General features: G+C 31.3%; 1 protein-coding gene and 1 long non-coding RNA gene across 18 annotated transcripts in view; both read left to right on the top strand.

Annotated features, from left to right (window-relative positions):
* Positions 1-17,402, top strand: part of LOC143222585 (uncharacterized) — a 69,350-nt gene that overhangs the window by 7,248 nt on the left and 44,700 nt on the right. For 2 of the 16 annotated variants that reach the window (XR_013012357.1, XR_013012346.1), the window contains exons 4-6: positions 1,288-1,353; positions 2,517-2,622; positions 6,104-6,242. This is a non-coding gene — a long non-coding RNA (uncharacterized LOC143222585). Of the gene's footprint in view, positions 1-1,287; positions 1,354-2,516; positions 2,623-5,706; positions 5,991-6,103; positions 6,655-6,903; positions 10,969-17,402 lie in introns of those variants that run through there. The other 14 variants (XR_013012351.1, XR_013012352.1, XR_013012349.1 and 11 more) reach the window with 14 other exon arrangements.
* LOC143222584 (uncharacterized) overlaps positions 6,132-17,402 on the top strand; it is a 73,852-nt gene continuing 62,581 nt past the window's right edge. For both annotated transcript variants that reach the window (XM_076449282.1, XM_076449284.1), the window contains exon 1: positions 6,132-6,262. The gene's annotated coding sequence lies outside the window, so the exon portion shown is untranslated. The remainder of the gene's footprint in view (positions 6,263-17,402) is intronic.

Raw genomic sequence — 17,402 nt, 5'->3', positions numbered from 1 at the left:
ACAGTATATGGAATCCTCTCTTACTTCACAAAAGAAATATTGTTTTTATAAACACCTAAAGTTAAAAGGACAAAACAGTTACATTATTTAACTAGTGTTTCAAGCAACTGTCCTTCATTAGGTTTGATATTATTTAAGGTTACTTACTTTTCTCAAGTTTCAACATAACTGTTCATTGTTATTTGTGAATCTTTTCCACTTTTAGAAAGAAATTAAGGATGTTTATTGGATAGCATTGTTAAATTCTATAACAGTATGACATCATTCTTAGTCCTAGAATTAATGACCTTTGTGCATCTCTTAAAAAAATTTCAAAACAACTTTGTATTTTTTTTTTATTAATAACCTATATTTTAATTCATTTTTCTATTTCCGGTATATTAGTATTGTTTCCTATATATTAATATCACCTATATTTTAATTCATTTTTCTATTTCCCATATATTAGTATTGTTTCCTATATATTAATATCACCTATATTTTTATTCATTTTTCTATTTCCCATATATTAGTATTGTTTCCTATATATTTCTTTACATTATCATTTTCTGTAATTCCCATTCATTTTCTGTAATTTTTTTTTTCTATTCTGTGAAAACTGTTTTAACATTTTTTTAACTGTTGTCACTGCCATCTTTCATGTAATGCACACATTTTTTTATGTACATCTAAACATGACAGGAATGTCTTCTGTTATTATTGACATAAATGACATCAACATCTGTACTTGTAATGTGCCCTACTAATCATTGCTCTATATTATCCTAAAAAAAGAACAGTCAATCTAGTTAAAATATTTTATGTCACCTTTATTGGGTTATATGTTGTACTGATAAAAATTTAAACACTCATTCAGTTTCACATGCACATAAATAGTCAAAGGATTGGTAGGTTAGTTTGGCCTGCTTGAAATGAATAGTGTATTTTGTTCAGTTTAAATTCTTGCTCTTGCTCAGTATGTTAGTTATTGATATTTCTTTTCCAAAAGTTTAGTTATGCATTTGAAAGCCACGCTGTGTGACATTGAATAGATTCAAAATAGTTATTGGTATCTGAATAGACCTATTTGCCTAAAAGTTCCACCAGTCTATAGAAATACAGAGATAAAAGTTAGTTTTGTATATCACCTTTTGAGTATATGTATAAAGATTGGCTCTGCTTACTGTTAATAGGAAGATTTTGAATTTTTCATGAAACATTAAGTTATGAAGTACTTTATAAAAATGATAAACGTAGCATGAGATAGACTTAAAATTGAAATAACTTTATTTTAACTAAACATTTTAGTAAACTGAAAACATTGAAGATCTACATGTTGCATTCTTTGGAAATAAGAAGCTTTATGGCTGTCAGGTATTTACAGTGTTAAAGAGTATAATGTGTGTGGTAGAAGGAACACTCTAAATGTCCCTCTGGTGTTAATATATATAATAAACAGTTTGTGTCATGCTTCTTTGTTTTAATAGTAATGGTCTACAATTTATATCATTGTTTTGTAACAAAACTACCAATTGATATTGTTAGGTCAACTATGGTATTTATGTTGTGAATGTTTAATATACATATTGGTTTGTTTTTTATTCTTGTTAACTTTGGTGATAGAACAAAACAATTTAATTCAGAAATTATTTAGATTTAGAATTGATATTTTGTCTTTATTGAGCTTAGAGTAAGTTATTGCACAGTACATTTTTAAGCTTAATTATAAAACAAATAATACCCTAGGCTCACTTATTGCACCATGATAAGTTAAATAGCATTTTATTTATATTTTTTTCAGTTGTTTATTAACATTGAGGTATAGACAAAAGAAAGATAAAAGTTACCAAGGGTTTCAATGGAGTAGTGTTTCAACTAAGCCTTTGTTACAATAATGTTTTACACCCAATGCTTATATTTAGGCCATTAAATACACCTTCTGTTACTAATGTTAAGATCAGATGATAGCTAGTTGTGTCTAAGTGTGAATGTAAAGTAAGTAATTCCCTCTAGTCTTACACTGTTAAATTAGGGATAGCTAGCTGACTTCCGTCTAGTCTTACACTGTTAAATTAGGGATAGCTAGCTGACTTCCCTCCAGTCTTACACTGTTAAATTAGGGATAGCTAGCTGACTTCCATCTAGTCTTACACTGTTAAATTAGGGATAGCTAGCTGACTTCCGTCTAGTTTTACACTGTTAAATTAGGGATGGCTAGTGCAGATAGCCCTCGTGCATGAAATTCAAAAACAAACAAATAAACATAATTAAAGATGTATTAACTGTGGAAACTCTACTAAGTAAAGTAGTTACATATATTTTTCGATATCACATCTTCCAATTATTTTAGTTTTGTCACAGAGTCCATCAGTCTCCTTTCACTAAAACTGATTTCTTATTATTACTTTCTGACTTATGGTGTACAATTCCTTCTTGTAATTTTTGTTAGTTAATTTAGGTATAACAGTTTACTTTATTTTGGTGCACTGGAATTTTTCTTCAGAATTTTTGTAGTTATATTTTCTTATAACTTCTAGATCTTTTCTTGACATGGGACTGGGCAACCTACTTTCATGACTATGGACAAGAAAATAGTTAGAACTTAAGGGTAAACCCACAAGTTGCTGTAGTTCTGCTTGAAAAGTAAGTGGAACATATAAGTAATCAAAGTTAATTTTAAATGTCACTATTATACTGTTTTATTATAAATTGTTAAAGTCTTTCCAATAATTATTATGCATCTTTTGATGAAAACATATACCCACCTTAAAAGTTTTTGTATGTTTAGTTAAAAGGATACCTGAAAAGTTGAAAAGATACCTGATACTATTGATGAAAGTTGTATAGCCACCTGAATACTATTGATGAAAGTTGTATGTTTAGTTACCTAGTCATATGTTGCCCTTAAGATACCTGATACTATTGATGTCTTACTCCAAGACAAGTCCTGCAAGATGTCATGTTTCATTTTTAAATTAAAAGTTAAGTCTTATTTAGTTTCTCAACTAGCCTTTGACAGGTGTAAATACAAATTTAGAAAGAATGAAGGTAAGATGATAAATAGTTGTAGACTGTGAATAAAGTAATGTTTTATTTTTTCTTTCTTTAATGTTAGTTTATTTTTAGTATTGGTTAAATTGTTTGATATATATATATATATATATATATATTTGTTTATGAGGATTATTTTGCATTGTTATCTTAAGATATGTGTTTAGAACAAAACTAAACCTTCTAAGCTAGCTGAATCTTGTGTTTGGGATTATAGCAAAAAATTTGCTTGCATTGAGGGTACCATGACAGATGAATCAATACCTTCTGATCATCATAAGTATGGTGATATGTTAGACGTACATAATATTCATTACTCATTTAATTTTTATTTGAACTATATAGGTATTTTGTTTTGAGACAGAAGTTGGAAAAAGTTGTAGATTTTATTACCAAAAAGTTTCTCTCCATAGATGTTTTTTATCATTGTAATATATTAAACATAACCTGAGAATTCTCTGTATTAATACCATAATTATTAATGAATCAGTTTTAACTGTCTAGAGTTTAATAATAGTTGAATGTCTGTTGTGTAGTCAGTTAATCATACATGCATACAATTTGCACATATTCACAAGATGATAGGTTCCAATGCTTCAAATTAAATAAACATTCTTAGATTTTCATCTCCACGTGTAATGTGAGAGTAATAAAACATTGAATACAAAGTAGATAAATATTATCAATATATTATTTTTCTAAGGTAGATAGAAATAAAATCTTAAATTTATGGTATAATGTTTATAACTAAAATTCTATTTTACATTTTGAAGTTAATAATCATGAATGTGTTAGTTAATTTAGCCATAATTAGTTTCATTTAATAGAAAACCACTTAAATTCAGAATGTTTGTTTATTCATATATTTAACAGTGCTTACCACAAATTTGCACAATTAATTGATACTTTCTTGCATATAAATACGATAGTTTTCCTTAACCTTTTTTTTATGATAACTAGGTGTCTAGGCTTTTTATAATGAAAGAACACCTCATATCTGTTAAAGCATGTCTTGTTAGTTGGCATAACTAAGAATATAGATACTTGTAGGAATATCATGAAGTATATATTTTGTATAGGTTGATCTGTAAGTAATTTTGAAAATTTTATATTTGAGGCTGTTCTATGTGTATGCATCTTTATAATAGAAGTTATATATGGTTTTAACTATCAGCTTTGAGTTGTACTTATGAGATAAAATTCATGTTTTTTGTTTATGTGTTGAAATATCCTTAAGTCATTGAATCAAAGTAATTTTTTAGAAATATGTAAAGCATATAAGTGTTTGAGTAATTTTGCACAGTAATTATATGTTTAGAAGTTACACTGTACACAAAAGAAGCTTCTATACTACAATAAAAATACAACTGTTCATGAGTAGTTTGTTGATCCTGATTCTAAAATTGTTGAATATTACTGATCACCTCTAGATTTTGAGCTATGTTAGGTTTATTCTAAATATTCTTATATATTGTGAAAATAACTCTCTGATAACTTTATTTATTTATTGAAAATTGCATTTAAGAATGTTCAAAAACTGAAAATACACTTAAGCTATGTTTAAAACTATCATCATGTTATTATTTTTTATTTCTTTTTACAAAATACCTGACTGACTTGTTGCATCTTTCATGTATGTTGTTAGTTTCATGCTGCAAGAATCAACAGTAATCTTCCTTCATCACAGGATTCCACTGTCTTTCTTGATGTTACTGTTCTATTATAGACATAACTTAAGGGAAGTGCTCACCAAGATTATTGCTCACTGCACCAAGATCATTTGATAAGAAACTTAATTAAAAGTGTGAGAAGTGTAACTTTAGTGACATCTTGGACCCAGTTTTCCTCTTGTTCTCAGGGATATCATTAATCGTCACAACATAGTTTTCATCTCTGTAAATTCCTAAGAAAATTTTAACAACCAGTTTGAGTGATTTCCTCGCAGTAAGTTCTTTCTGACTGAGTAATGTTTCAAAATCACCATTCATCAGCACTTCCCAAATCTGTGGCCCAACAAAAATACGACCTTTTAGTTTTACTTCACTAACTTTTGAAACTTATAAGACAGATGGAGTGATGGAAGAAACATATCTTGATGATTCACTGAAAGTTGGAACTCAACTTTCTGTTTTCCTGGAACGTAATTCTCTCACTGGCCATTCCTTTTTTTTTAAATGAATTTTATGATATCGGCTATCCCAGACAGACAAAAAGCTACAGTGTTTGGTATACTTACTTTATAGACTTAGCAGTAGTGGATATTTGATTGCTTCAGGTATAAGCTGCATGTTCTACTATGTTCACAGCATTAATAACAGGAACCAATGGCTTAGTGTTCCCATTATGTAAAAGCACAGTTTTCACACTAACTTTAGATGAATTGGTAAAATGTTTTCTTTCTTGAGAGTATATTCAGTACTTGATTCTTCAATTAGTGCATCAACATTTGTACAGAAACACAAAGTATCTTGCATGCTGTAGTGAGAAGCAAGACTTTTATGATAAATTCCATTGCCGTAAATGAAAGTTCCCCATGCTGTTTCAGTATAAAACAAGTCACAAATCTGATCATTTAGCTCATCTTGTGTGATCAGATGAGGCAGTTTATGTTGAGATGCCACAGGGGTAAAATTACTAAATGAAGGAAATAAAGATGATTCATTGTCTTTTTTGCAGTATAACTTCTATTTCCCACTTTGCTGCTGTATGTGACACAAGAAAATCATCCCCATGAGGTACTGGTTTCATCACAGATGCAATCTCTGGATATTTAGTGTATTGTCTAGTTTTGTCTGAATATCCAGAAATATTAATGCAAAAATAACAGTAAGTTAGATGATCTTTGGGCTCACACTGTATCATTGAAATTGTCAATGACACAATTGCTCTTCTTTTATTTAGCCACTGTGTGAAGCCAGATTTGGAAACTGTACAACACAAATGTAGCATAAACTGTTTAGGTGGTGGACTTTACTTTGCCAGTACATCAAATAATTATCTAAAAAAGTATAAAAGAATTATGAAGTAGTTTAAAATATTTTAAAACAAAAGATTTTATTTGATTATATCACAGGTATGATGTGAGGAAGATGGACTTTGTTTTGAGTGTGGGCAGAGCCAGACAAAGTAACCAACTGAGTGAGTGAGTGAAAAGCAGTTGAGAGAGAGGTGTATCACTCTGCCCATTTTAAGCTCAGTTGAGGGACTCCTCAAATGTTCCTGGGCAGAAAAGGTGAACATGGGAATGAAGCAAAATTGGTGCAAGTCATTATAATTTTATCAAGAACAAGTAGCACATATAAACAATATATATGGAGTTTTACACCAATACAACACAGTTACTGTTTAAAGTTATCAAAAATTTATTCCTTTTGTTCATTAAACTTTCTATGTAAACTTAATTTCACAGTATAAACCTATTGAACTGAGCTGATTGTATGGTATTACACATATTGTTGATAAAGTAGTGAGACACTACAGTATCTTAAAATCTGGAGGTGATAGACAAATTCTGATTACGTATCTGAAACCAAAACTATTTAATTACCAAGAATCACTTGAGTTTTCTCTAGTAGTAAATGATTTGTTATGCAGTGTTACCTAAAACATTGTTTAGGGCAAATTTGTGTGTGCAGATAAAGAGTTGATTGATTGATGAATTTGTGTTATAAAGATAAAAAGTTTTTTTTGTTTTTTACTTTACAATGGTGTGTTTACACTTTATATTTTATAATGCATGCTTTTGAACCAATGTTTATTTATTTATGAAAAGTGTATAACTACCTTTCAAGTTGTTTTAGAAATAAAATTATTGATAAAAAATACAAGTTTCAAATAATGCAACATTTTTTAAAGGGTCTTATTTTTTTTTAGGTAGGTCTTGTTCAGGCTTGTGAATGAAAAGGATTTGTACAATTTTAATAATATAATTTACTAATTTTTTAAAATATTAATTTGACCTATCCATACTTTTAGTGTGAATTAATGTTCTTTACTCCCTTAAGGGTGAGAGAAGCAGACAAGAAGAAGTTGGTAGAAACTGCCCTAAAACAGCTCAGACAGTTAACATCAAACAGTGATTAGTATAATTGTACTTAATTCTTCCCTTTGTTACATATTTTGGTTTCCTATAATTACTGGCTTGATGGAAAGTATCCATTCAGTTTTTTGTGTGTTTAATGAATTAGTAAAATGTGACTGTTCAATGTCAAGAACATTGATATCAATTATTCTGAGAAGTGACTGAACCAGGCTTTCAGTTAACATTAATAAAATATAAAGATTCTTATCATTACCACAGTTTTGTTAAAAATGGATAGTTCTAGCAGCAGAGCTTACCATATTAATGTCTGCCATAAAGGGAAATTAGGCCAAGAAGTGCACTTTCTACTTATTTCTAACAAAATATATTGACCAGTTTTTGATTATTTGGCTATATAGTTTTAAAATTTTGTGAGAGACAAAAACGTTTATGACACTAAATTATTAAAATTATTTGACCCATGTGTTGCTTTATTTCTCAGTTTTAAATTGCTTTTTGTTTAGCCCATTTATTGTGTTATAGAATAGGGAAAGAGTGTGATTCTGAGGGAAGTTTGATATTATAATTAAATTGTGATCGTAACACAAATAATAAAAAAAAAGACATTAAACACGGGTCAGTGTTATAGTTCTCTTCTAATTTTCCATTTGATTTAATAGCTAGCTCATAACTGTTTGGTCTCAAGGTAATATATAGATAGTAGATAATGAACTTGAATCATCTAATAAACTGTTGTTGTGACAACTGAATTCCTTGTGTTTTCTGAATATAACTTAACAACTAATTGTAAAGTTACAAACAGATATTAGAATATAAACAAACCTTGTAGTCTAATAAATAGCAGCTATGATAGATCTAAACTGTCTTCTTTATGATTCAACACACTGATATAGTTGTGTTAAGAGAGTCATCTGTATAAACAATATCTGTTAAGATGTGTTTTCAAAACAAACACCAAGGGCTTTTATGAGATTTTTAGAATGGTACTTAATACAGTTTTTCAAGTGTTGTCCCAGTTATTACTGGAATAAACATCTTCATGTGGATGCAAAGTAAAATTGCCAACCTGGTATGTGGTGAAGTAAAATGGTGAGCAGACAATACAGGAGAGAACAGTTAGTATTATGTACAATAATTTAGGTATAGTTGACTGGTATGCTGTAACATAATGAAGGGTGCTAATAATACATTGTGTTATAATAATCCATAAATGGCTAAATGATTGTTACTATACCACAACTGCTGCAACCTAATGGCAGACACTAGAAAAACACAGTACTATGACAATGAAAAAAAAGGGTAATGTGATTGTTACCCTGCTAATATGGTATACTCTAATATAGTGGGAGATGCTAAAAACAAACAAACAGTACTACAACCATGAAAAAGTGGCTAAATGATTGTCACTGTGCTGTACCTTGATGTTGCTATAAGGTGACTGTTTTGTGGTGCTAAATAATTTGACAAAGTTGTTTACCAAACTAATGCAGAAGAGCATATGATGTTACTACTATAGAATAATTCAGTTTGTTTGTTACATATACAAAACAAATATGTCTGTAGTAATATTACACAGTAGTATAATTTGTATAAACAGACTTTTCATCCTCTACTTACATCAGACAGTTATAGCTGGCAGCTGGTTTTTACTCAATATTAAACATATTTACGTGCTGCGTATCTGAAAGCCAGTGTTCAGTTTATTTTGAAATCTCACACATCTCATGTTTGTAAGAAATGTTTGGTAGGATAGTCTACAAATGGGAAAAGAACTTTCAAAGAATCTTAAAAATAGGAATAATGTTTGACATGTTTCTCTAATAATTTGACACTGAAAGAAGTTAGTTGTGCTTAACTTTCATGAAACATTTAAAGTTGTGCCTTTTACTTGTCATATAAGTATGCTACTGGTTGAATTGTAATTGACTAATTAGATAAAATAATTATTAGCTATGTTGTACTGTACATTTTAGGCTCATAATGAATGATACATCATCAGGTTATTATGGGGTATAATTTTCAACAGTTTTTGTACTTTACATTAAATAAACCCCACTATCTGGTAGATGGTGTAGTTAAATACTTTTCCTTTGCAAAGAGGTTTTAGTGGAATAGTCCATTGCAGTTAATAATAAGGTAATATAATTTACTGTGTTTGTGTGAATAATACGTACTTCATGAAAAATATGTTAATATCCATTTTTTTTCATAATTACAGTCATTAAGTGTTGCTTTTTTTAATATCATTCATGCTTTTTCATTTATAAATTTGACTGCTCATGGGAGAGATGTAATTAAACATTAAGGTTTTTTTTTTGTCTCTAGCACTATACTGTTTCTGCTTCTGTTTGTTTAATTTGTTTGTTGCATGAAATTCCAATTTTGAAGGTCCCAAACTTGTAGATGTTTACAGCACTAGAACTACTAGTAAACATTTGTTAATGAAGAAGAATTTTTGTAACATTACTCCTGTTACTGATTGTAAACAGAAGACTTAGTACTCGTGATTTGCATATTAATTTATGTTAGTACAAGTATAGTACTATATCATGTTGTTGTTTTTTTAATTCATGGAATACCTATTGTGAATCATATTAGATACTCAAGAGATTCAGACAAATGAAAAAGGTACAGAGCAATATACAATTCTAACAAAAGATAGCCATGTTTAGATAGTGAGTAAAAAACTTTCATGTTTTGTTTTTGTTATTTGTTGTGAAAAAAAGTCAGAGTGGCCTTTTAACTAATATAAAACAATTTGTTAATGATAGTGCAAGTTCCCTTGCACAGGCTTTCAACAGTTACAGAGATTAGTGAGTGATAAGGGTTAACATTTTCTGTGACCATCAGTTGTCTTAATGGTTCAAAATATTTGTAAGCTAATAACCATCATGAAGGGTGGAAACTTCTGTAAGGTATCAGCCTCTGTGTTTCTTAAATGTTTTCACAAAAACTCTTAGTTGTTTACAATCCATTTTGTCAGGTTGGACTTCAATGGTCACATCATGATTCAAACTGCTTACTCTTAAATGTTCATTATTTAGTTGTTTCTTGTCCCAGCCTTTTGTATTACTTTGTTTTGACCATAGGCAATTTTTTTTTCAGAATAGCATGTTACTGTGGACATGAATAATTAGTGTAAATATGTGTATATTGCTTTGATGTTTTGAACTATGAAGTGCTTCTTTATGTTTAGTTTTACATTTCTGGAAACAGCTAAAACCATTTAACTCAATTGGGATTTTAACACTCGTTAAAAGGTTATAAAATTTGATAATATTGTCATGCTTTTGCTTTTGTGTAAATAATAAAAATTTATCAGAGAAACTAACTTTAAAACATAATATTTACAAGTAGATTTCAAATAAAACAAGTCAGAACTATTTTAGTGTGTGTGTGTGTGTGTTTGGAAAATATTTTATTAATCATTATAAACTTATAACTGCTACAAAGAAACTGTATAACATACTTATTTTTCTGGTTGTGTTAGATGTTGATATTTTTCAGTTTGAAGAAATTAAGTTTTGTGGAATGTTTTTTTGTTTAGTAACTAAGAAAGATATTTATCTGTGTTGTACATTGTATGTTTTTTTTTGTTTGTGGGGTACATTTGTTTTCTACAAAATAGTTTATTGTAACTATCTGTTTATACCTTTGTTGCTGAGTTTTTGGGAGATAGTTTTCAAGTGCCTTTTGTATGCAAACCAAACAATTTCCATAAAATCAGTTTATAAATTTTTGGTAAATTTATCCTATTTAATAACACCATTTTTTTTGCTTGAGTTGTATATAGAGCAATATTTATATGTTTATGTACACAGTATATTTATTATTTGTTTTGGTTTCTGAAAATATTGGATTGATGAATGGATAGAATACATTAAAAGTAAATTGTACACTTAGTGTTGTTTTGTTAGCTGGTGTTAATTTTTAATGTTTTAAACAGTAATTTGTATGTATTAACCAGTACTATATTATATGAAACTATGTTGTTTTATCCAATAACAAACAAGCATACTTCAATAAGATGTTGGTTGTTGTTTTTTAAGTTAAGAAATAATAATACAGTTGTTAACAGAATGACTAGTACATAGTTTCCAAAAAATGTTTTGTAGATTGTTTTTATTATAGGCTGTGTGTGACTTACAGATATTGCTGTATAGTCACAGTTCTTTGTAGTAACATTTACTATGCAACTCTAGATACATATACTTCTCCCTCAAGTACTTTTGTCAGACATCATTTCATTTGTAGGTCATAAAAACGTGATGAATATAATCTACAGCCTTTGTTACTGTTTGTTTTTAACAACTAAAATAAGAAGACAATTTTTATGACACAATATCAAGATGTTCCTCTCATTTGATACTTCTGCTTATAATGACATAAAATTATTTTTATGGAAGTAAACATCACAACTTTATTCAACATACATTATTATTGTGGCATTATATTTTATTTCATAACATTCAGTTTGAGATGTTTTAAGGATAGTTTGGTACAGCTGCAGCAATGTATCCTTGTCTGATAAATTTTTTAGTGTTCCTCTTTCTTTTGTTCATGCCATCATATGTCCTAATGTGATATTAAGTACAGTGATTGTGAAGGAAAAAGAAAATTTACTGAATTTTTAACATGATACAGGATATTTGAATATTTTTAGTTATTTGCTTGAATCATTTCATAATGTTCATTATGAAGAATGAGGATTTAACAATGTGGATTAAACAGAAGTTTATTTATACATTGCTATTTATCTTCAGTTAAGACATTTTTACATTTTTCTGTTAGAGATCCCATCTTTTGATTTCCCATCCTATGTTACAATCCTGGTCATTCCCTTCCTTGGTGATCACGTTTGTATGTATATCTTCCTCCTTAAATAGCTGATTGGCAAATAGCAGGATTTTACACCAGCTGTTATTATCTTTGAAGGAAGTTCACTGAATAAAGTAAATTAACATTTTTCCAGGGATATTTTTAGTATGATACAGCCATGTTCTCAAAGCTCTCTTTGCCTTCAATTGTAAATTCAAGAAGGTTTACTGTTAGTAATAGGGATAACACAAGATGAGTCTGTAAAAATATTTTATTTATTTTTTTACTTCCAATAAAAAACTTGCTTACAAGAAAACGAGGACAGTTTTACACTATTAACTCATCACATCTTTTCTATGCCTTTTTTCAAGGAGCTTCCATTAATAAAAAATTAACTCCTCATCCTGAACCTGTAGTGGAAGGTGTAGTACTAATTGTGAAGATTCAGATTAAGTGAAGGTGTAGTACTAGTCAGGAAGATCAGAATTAAGTAAAGGTGTAGTACTAGTCAGGAAGATTCAGAATTAAGTAAAGGTGTAGTACCAGTCAGGAAGATCCAGAATAAGTGAAGGTGTAGTACTAGTCAGGAAGATTCAGAATAAGTGAAGGTGTAGTACTAGTCAGGAAGATTCAGAATTAAGTGAAGGTGTAGTACTAGTCAGGAAGATTCAGAATTAAGTGAAGGTAGTACTAGTAGTCAGAAAAGATTCAGAATTGTGAAGGTGTAGTACAAGTCAGGAAGATTCAGAATTAAGTGAAGGTGTAGTACTAGTCAGGAAGATTCAGAATTAAGTGAAGGTGTAGTACTAGTCAGGAAGATCCAGAATAAGTGAAGGTGTAGTACTAGTCAGGAAGATTCAGAATTAAGAAGGTGTAGTACCAGTCAGAAGATTCAGAATTAAGTAAAGGTGTAGTACCAGTCAGGAAGATTCAGAATTAAGTGAAGGTGTAGTACTAGTCAGAAAGATTCAGAATTAAGTGAAGGTGTAGTACTAGTCAGGAAGATTCAGAATTAAGTGAAGTGTAGTACTAGTCGGGAAGATTCAGAATTAAGTGAAGGTGTAGTACTAGTCAGGAAGATTCAGGAATTAAGTGAAGGTGTAGTACTAGTCAGGAAGATTCAGAATTAAGTGAAGGTGTACTAGTCAGGAAGATTCAGAATTAAGTGAAGGTGTAGTACTAGTCAGGAAGATCCAGAATTAAGTGTGAAGGTGTAGTACAAGTCAGGAAGATCAGGGAATTAGTGAAGGTGTGTACTAGTCAGGAAGATTCAGAATTAGTAAAGGTAGTACCAGTCAGGAAGATTCAGAATTAAGTAAAGGTGTAGTACCAGTCAGGAAGATTCAGAATTGGAAGGTGTAGTACTAGTCAGGAAGATTCAGAATTAAGTGAAGGTGTAGTACTAGTCAGGAAGATTCAGAATTAAGTAAAGGTGTAGTACTAGTCAGGAAGATTCAGAATTAAGTGAAGGTGTTAAATTTTTTTATTTTAATTTAACCAAAGATTTGTAGTAACATCATTCTTTTCCAAGAAACTGCTAAAATTATACTTCTAGTTTCATTTTAAAGGTATTTTAGTTTAAAAATAAAATTGTGTTCTTTTCACCAGGGCCGGCATGGCAAGCGTGTTGAGGCATGACTCGTAATCTGAGGTTATGGTTCGCATCCCCATTATGCTCAAACATGCTCGCCTTTCAGCCGTGGGGGCATTAATGTGACGGTCAATCCACTACTATCTGTTGGTAAAAGAGTAGCCCAAGAGTTGGCAGTGGGTGGTGATGACTAGCTGCCTTCCCTCTCGCCTTACACTACTAAATTAGGGACTGCTAGCACAGATAGACCTCGAGTAGCTTTGTGCTTAAATTCAAAAACAAAACAATCTTTCACCAGAAAGAGTTATTCCCTGAGTGTGCACTTAAGTGTAAGTTCCTGAGCATGCTGCAGGCCTCTAACAAAGCTCTCATTCCTACATCTATTAATGTGTATTGCACCAGTCTGTTGTTTCATCATTATTAAACCATAGCCCCCAGCAGTAGGAGGGTGACACACATCTTTATGTGTAGTAGTCACCAGAAACACAAGTGTAGTCTTTCCTTTCTTCATTATCTAGAATAATACTAAGTTTAAACTTAACAGTTAGAAATTCATTTGAATTTATGTTGATTTTGATTTTCTTTTAATTCACCTTTTATTGTCAGGAAACATGTCCTACTACCTGTCACTGTTATTTAATCCAATGTACAAGTTTCATCCAGTAATCTTCAAGGTCATTATTAGATCTATGGCTATTGCCATACTTGTTTTAGTGTATTTCTAATTATTGCTGTTATTTTCTTTCTTTATGATTTAAGAAAAGGACTATCATAATATATTCATGTTTTCAACTGAATGTTCACATTAATGATATCCTTCAAGGTTTTAAAACTCTTTTACAGAAGTCATACTATACTGTAATGACAACTGCAGACAATGATCAGTGATATTACTGCCATTGTGCACAATTTGGCTGGTTTGATTCTTATCTCTGATATAGGATACTAACTACACTTGCTTTAACTTCTCATTGAAGTTCTACTTTTGTCTTTCTATGCTTGGGATTTACAGTTATGTGTCTTTTTTTTTTTCTTTCTGCAGTTAATTTCAATAAATCTTGAACACCTGCATGGTCCTCTTTCACCTGATTCTTTGAGTCTAGAGATATATTTTTCTTACATTTTTCTTTCAATCTACCCCTTTTCACCTTATTTCAATTTCGCTTTTGTTCTTCTCTGCTCCTTTTATCCATCATGACCCTTCCAGCTTTTGTGAGGCAGTTTGCACATATCTGTTTTCCACTTTGCTCTGGGTTTTCTTCCATTTGTTTCATTTAGTTGGATATTTTTTTGACTGCTCCTTGTTAGGTTGCTTTATTTTCTGTTTAACCCTTATCCAGGACTGTCTTGGGTCTTTGTGATATGGTGTTTGGTTTTGTGTTTTTTTAATTGTTATATCTTCAGCTGATGATACAGTTCTTCAGCAATGTTTGTATTCACCAGATTTTATTTTGTGTCTATATATATATTGTTTTTTGAGTGATCCTCCTCTTTCTCTTGTCCTTTCTTACTATTAACTATCTCCCCTTAAGCCATGCAATTCATTCCTGGAGCTACTTGTTGACTTCAGTCCTGTAAAAACTTTTCCATTGGTGAATCCCTTTGCTACATCCTATGAAGTTCTGTAGGTTCTTTCTCAGAGGTTTTTCCTTCCATCTTTTACTCTGCACCTCTCCTATTGAATAGGCTGTGAGGTAATTCCTCTGCTCCATTCTATAGTTCTACTTCTGTATTTTTTTATCATTCCAATGGGGCAGAAGGCTATTAGTCTGTCCCACTTAACCCAATTTTGGTCTTTCTTTGGTCAGTTTTCTCATCATGATGGATAACTTCCACATCTTGATTTGTCTACATATTTTTTGCTTCCTTTGATTGACCTCAGTGATCAAATATTTGATTCTCAATAGTTCCTTTTAAGTTTGTTATGGCCCAGACTTTTTTTTTTCTCTGAGGTCATATTCTTTAAAGCCTATTATATCACTAATCTATAGACACTTGTCTCCACTTACCACACCGAGTGTGGCTTACTTTGTTTGACTTCCCTTTTCCTGGAGTAGTCTCATTTCAATCTCAACCCTCCTAACTACATTCGTGGAGAAGGCACAGCCTACATTTTTGTCTTTGTCACTTGGAGGTTTTGCTACTAGGACTCTTGTGTTTCCTTTGTTTCCTGCATGATATTTTGGAGGATTCCTCTTCTCTTTAATCTTTTTTCCTCTTAGATTTGCCCATACACATTTCCTTCAGTAGTTTATGACCTGTCAATGCAGGTATCAGTTGATCTCACATGGCCCTGGATACTTTTTTTCCCATTTATACAGACTTGCATATGATTGAGCCTTTCAGATCTCAGATCAGTGACTGTGTGCTCCTTCTGCATATAAATGTGAGTTTCTGTATCTTGGTGACTGTAGGTGGTACTTAGTGCTTAACAACCACCAGTTCTGTAACTACACCTTCAGCTGCTTCTGTTCCAGAATGGATCAGCCATCCATTTCTGATGCCAAGGGCAGGTTTCTCTGGTTCTACATTTTTGCTTAGCTCTCTCCTCACACTCTAACCTTCATTTTCTGTCTCATCTGTTTGGTATTTTTATTGTGATCCATTCAAAAACATCTGTTGTTCCTCCCCCCATTGTGAAAGTACTCACTCTCAGAACTTCTTTTGTCTTGGTTCTGGTCTTTCATATACGATCATGATCATCACATTTAGTTACTTATGAATCATGTCTTGAAAACTTAAGCTCAGGTGATAGAAGAACAACTCTCTCCTAGATCTGGTACCTTTACATACAGTGGTTTCTCTATCTTCTGGTATTTGTAGTGGATTTTTTTCTCACTTTTGACCTCCTATCATTACTTCCTTTCCACTCACTTACTTTCAATCTCAGATACTATAGGATGTGATAATAGTGTCCCATCACATACACCACAGTAAAGTTTCATGTATCCTGGCTTTTGTCTCCCCTGTTGTCAGTTTCCACTCCAAAGAACAACTCTCTCCCAGATTTGGAACCTATCCATACAGTGGTTTCTCTATCTTCTGGACTGCTTGTTTGTTTTTCTTTGTTTTTCTGGTTTTATAACCCTCATTCAACATATATATATATATATATATATATATATATATTATCCAGACAGGATGTACCAATAAGCAGTTGGTGTGTAACAGGAAATACTTACCCAAAATATGCATTCAATGGGTAGCATGGAAAATGTTAAGCCATCTGCCTCTGCTTATTGCCTGCTGTTGATATGGAGTTTTATACAAGACCAGCCAATCATTAATTGACAAAATGGAAAACAAATTGACAGTCAGGGGTGTCTATACACAAACACCTGGTGTCTTTAGTTGTAGTAACCTTGTGCTGTCTATAAGTAATGGACATAATTCCAGGTGATTGTGTCTGATGACAGTGGTCCATTCACATCTTCAGTATTCTCCCATGCAAATTTCTCTCTTCCCTATTTCTTATAGTACACTTGTTTTGTTTTGTTTCTTTTGGAGGTGGTTTTGCTTCATTAGTTACAAGCTGCTGAGGAAGTAGATATGGAGAATTTCTCATTTAGTGATGTGATTGTTGTAATACAAAACCAAGTGAACACACACCTGTATTCAGAAGTAGAGCTAGAGTGTTACCTGGTTGTGTAGTACAAGACATACTACTAAATTACAACTCAATTCTTGACTGTTAGATCCAGACCAATGAGCTGTGGGATGATATTCTTGTACACCTCATTTGTAGCTGATATCCAGAATTGAATAGCCTGAATTATAGCTTTAATCACACTATATGCTCATGCCCAGCTATCCATCTGCAAGTTAATGAACAGTTGAACAGTCTGCCATTCTGTCCATCTTAGTGATATGTTGGCATAAAAAAAAAAAGGTTTCATGGCATTATGTTTTGCTCTACCACCC

The sequence above is a fragment of the Tachypleus tridentatus genome, chromosome 8 (genome assembly GCF_004210375.1).
Source record: "Tachypleus tridentatus isolate NWPU-2018 chromosome 8, ASM421037v1, whole genome shotgun sequence".
NCBI classification, from domain to species: Eukaryota; Metazoa; Arthropoda; class Merostomata; order Xiphosura; family Limulidae; genus Tachypleus; species Tachypleus tridentatus.
Note: the sequence above shows the minus strand (reverse complement) of the source record. Positions and strands in the feature narration are given on the sequence as shown.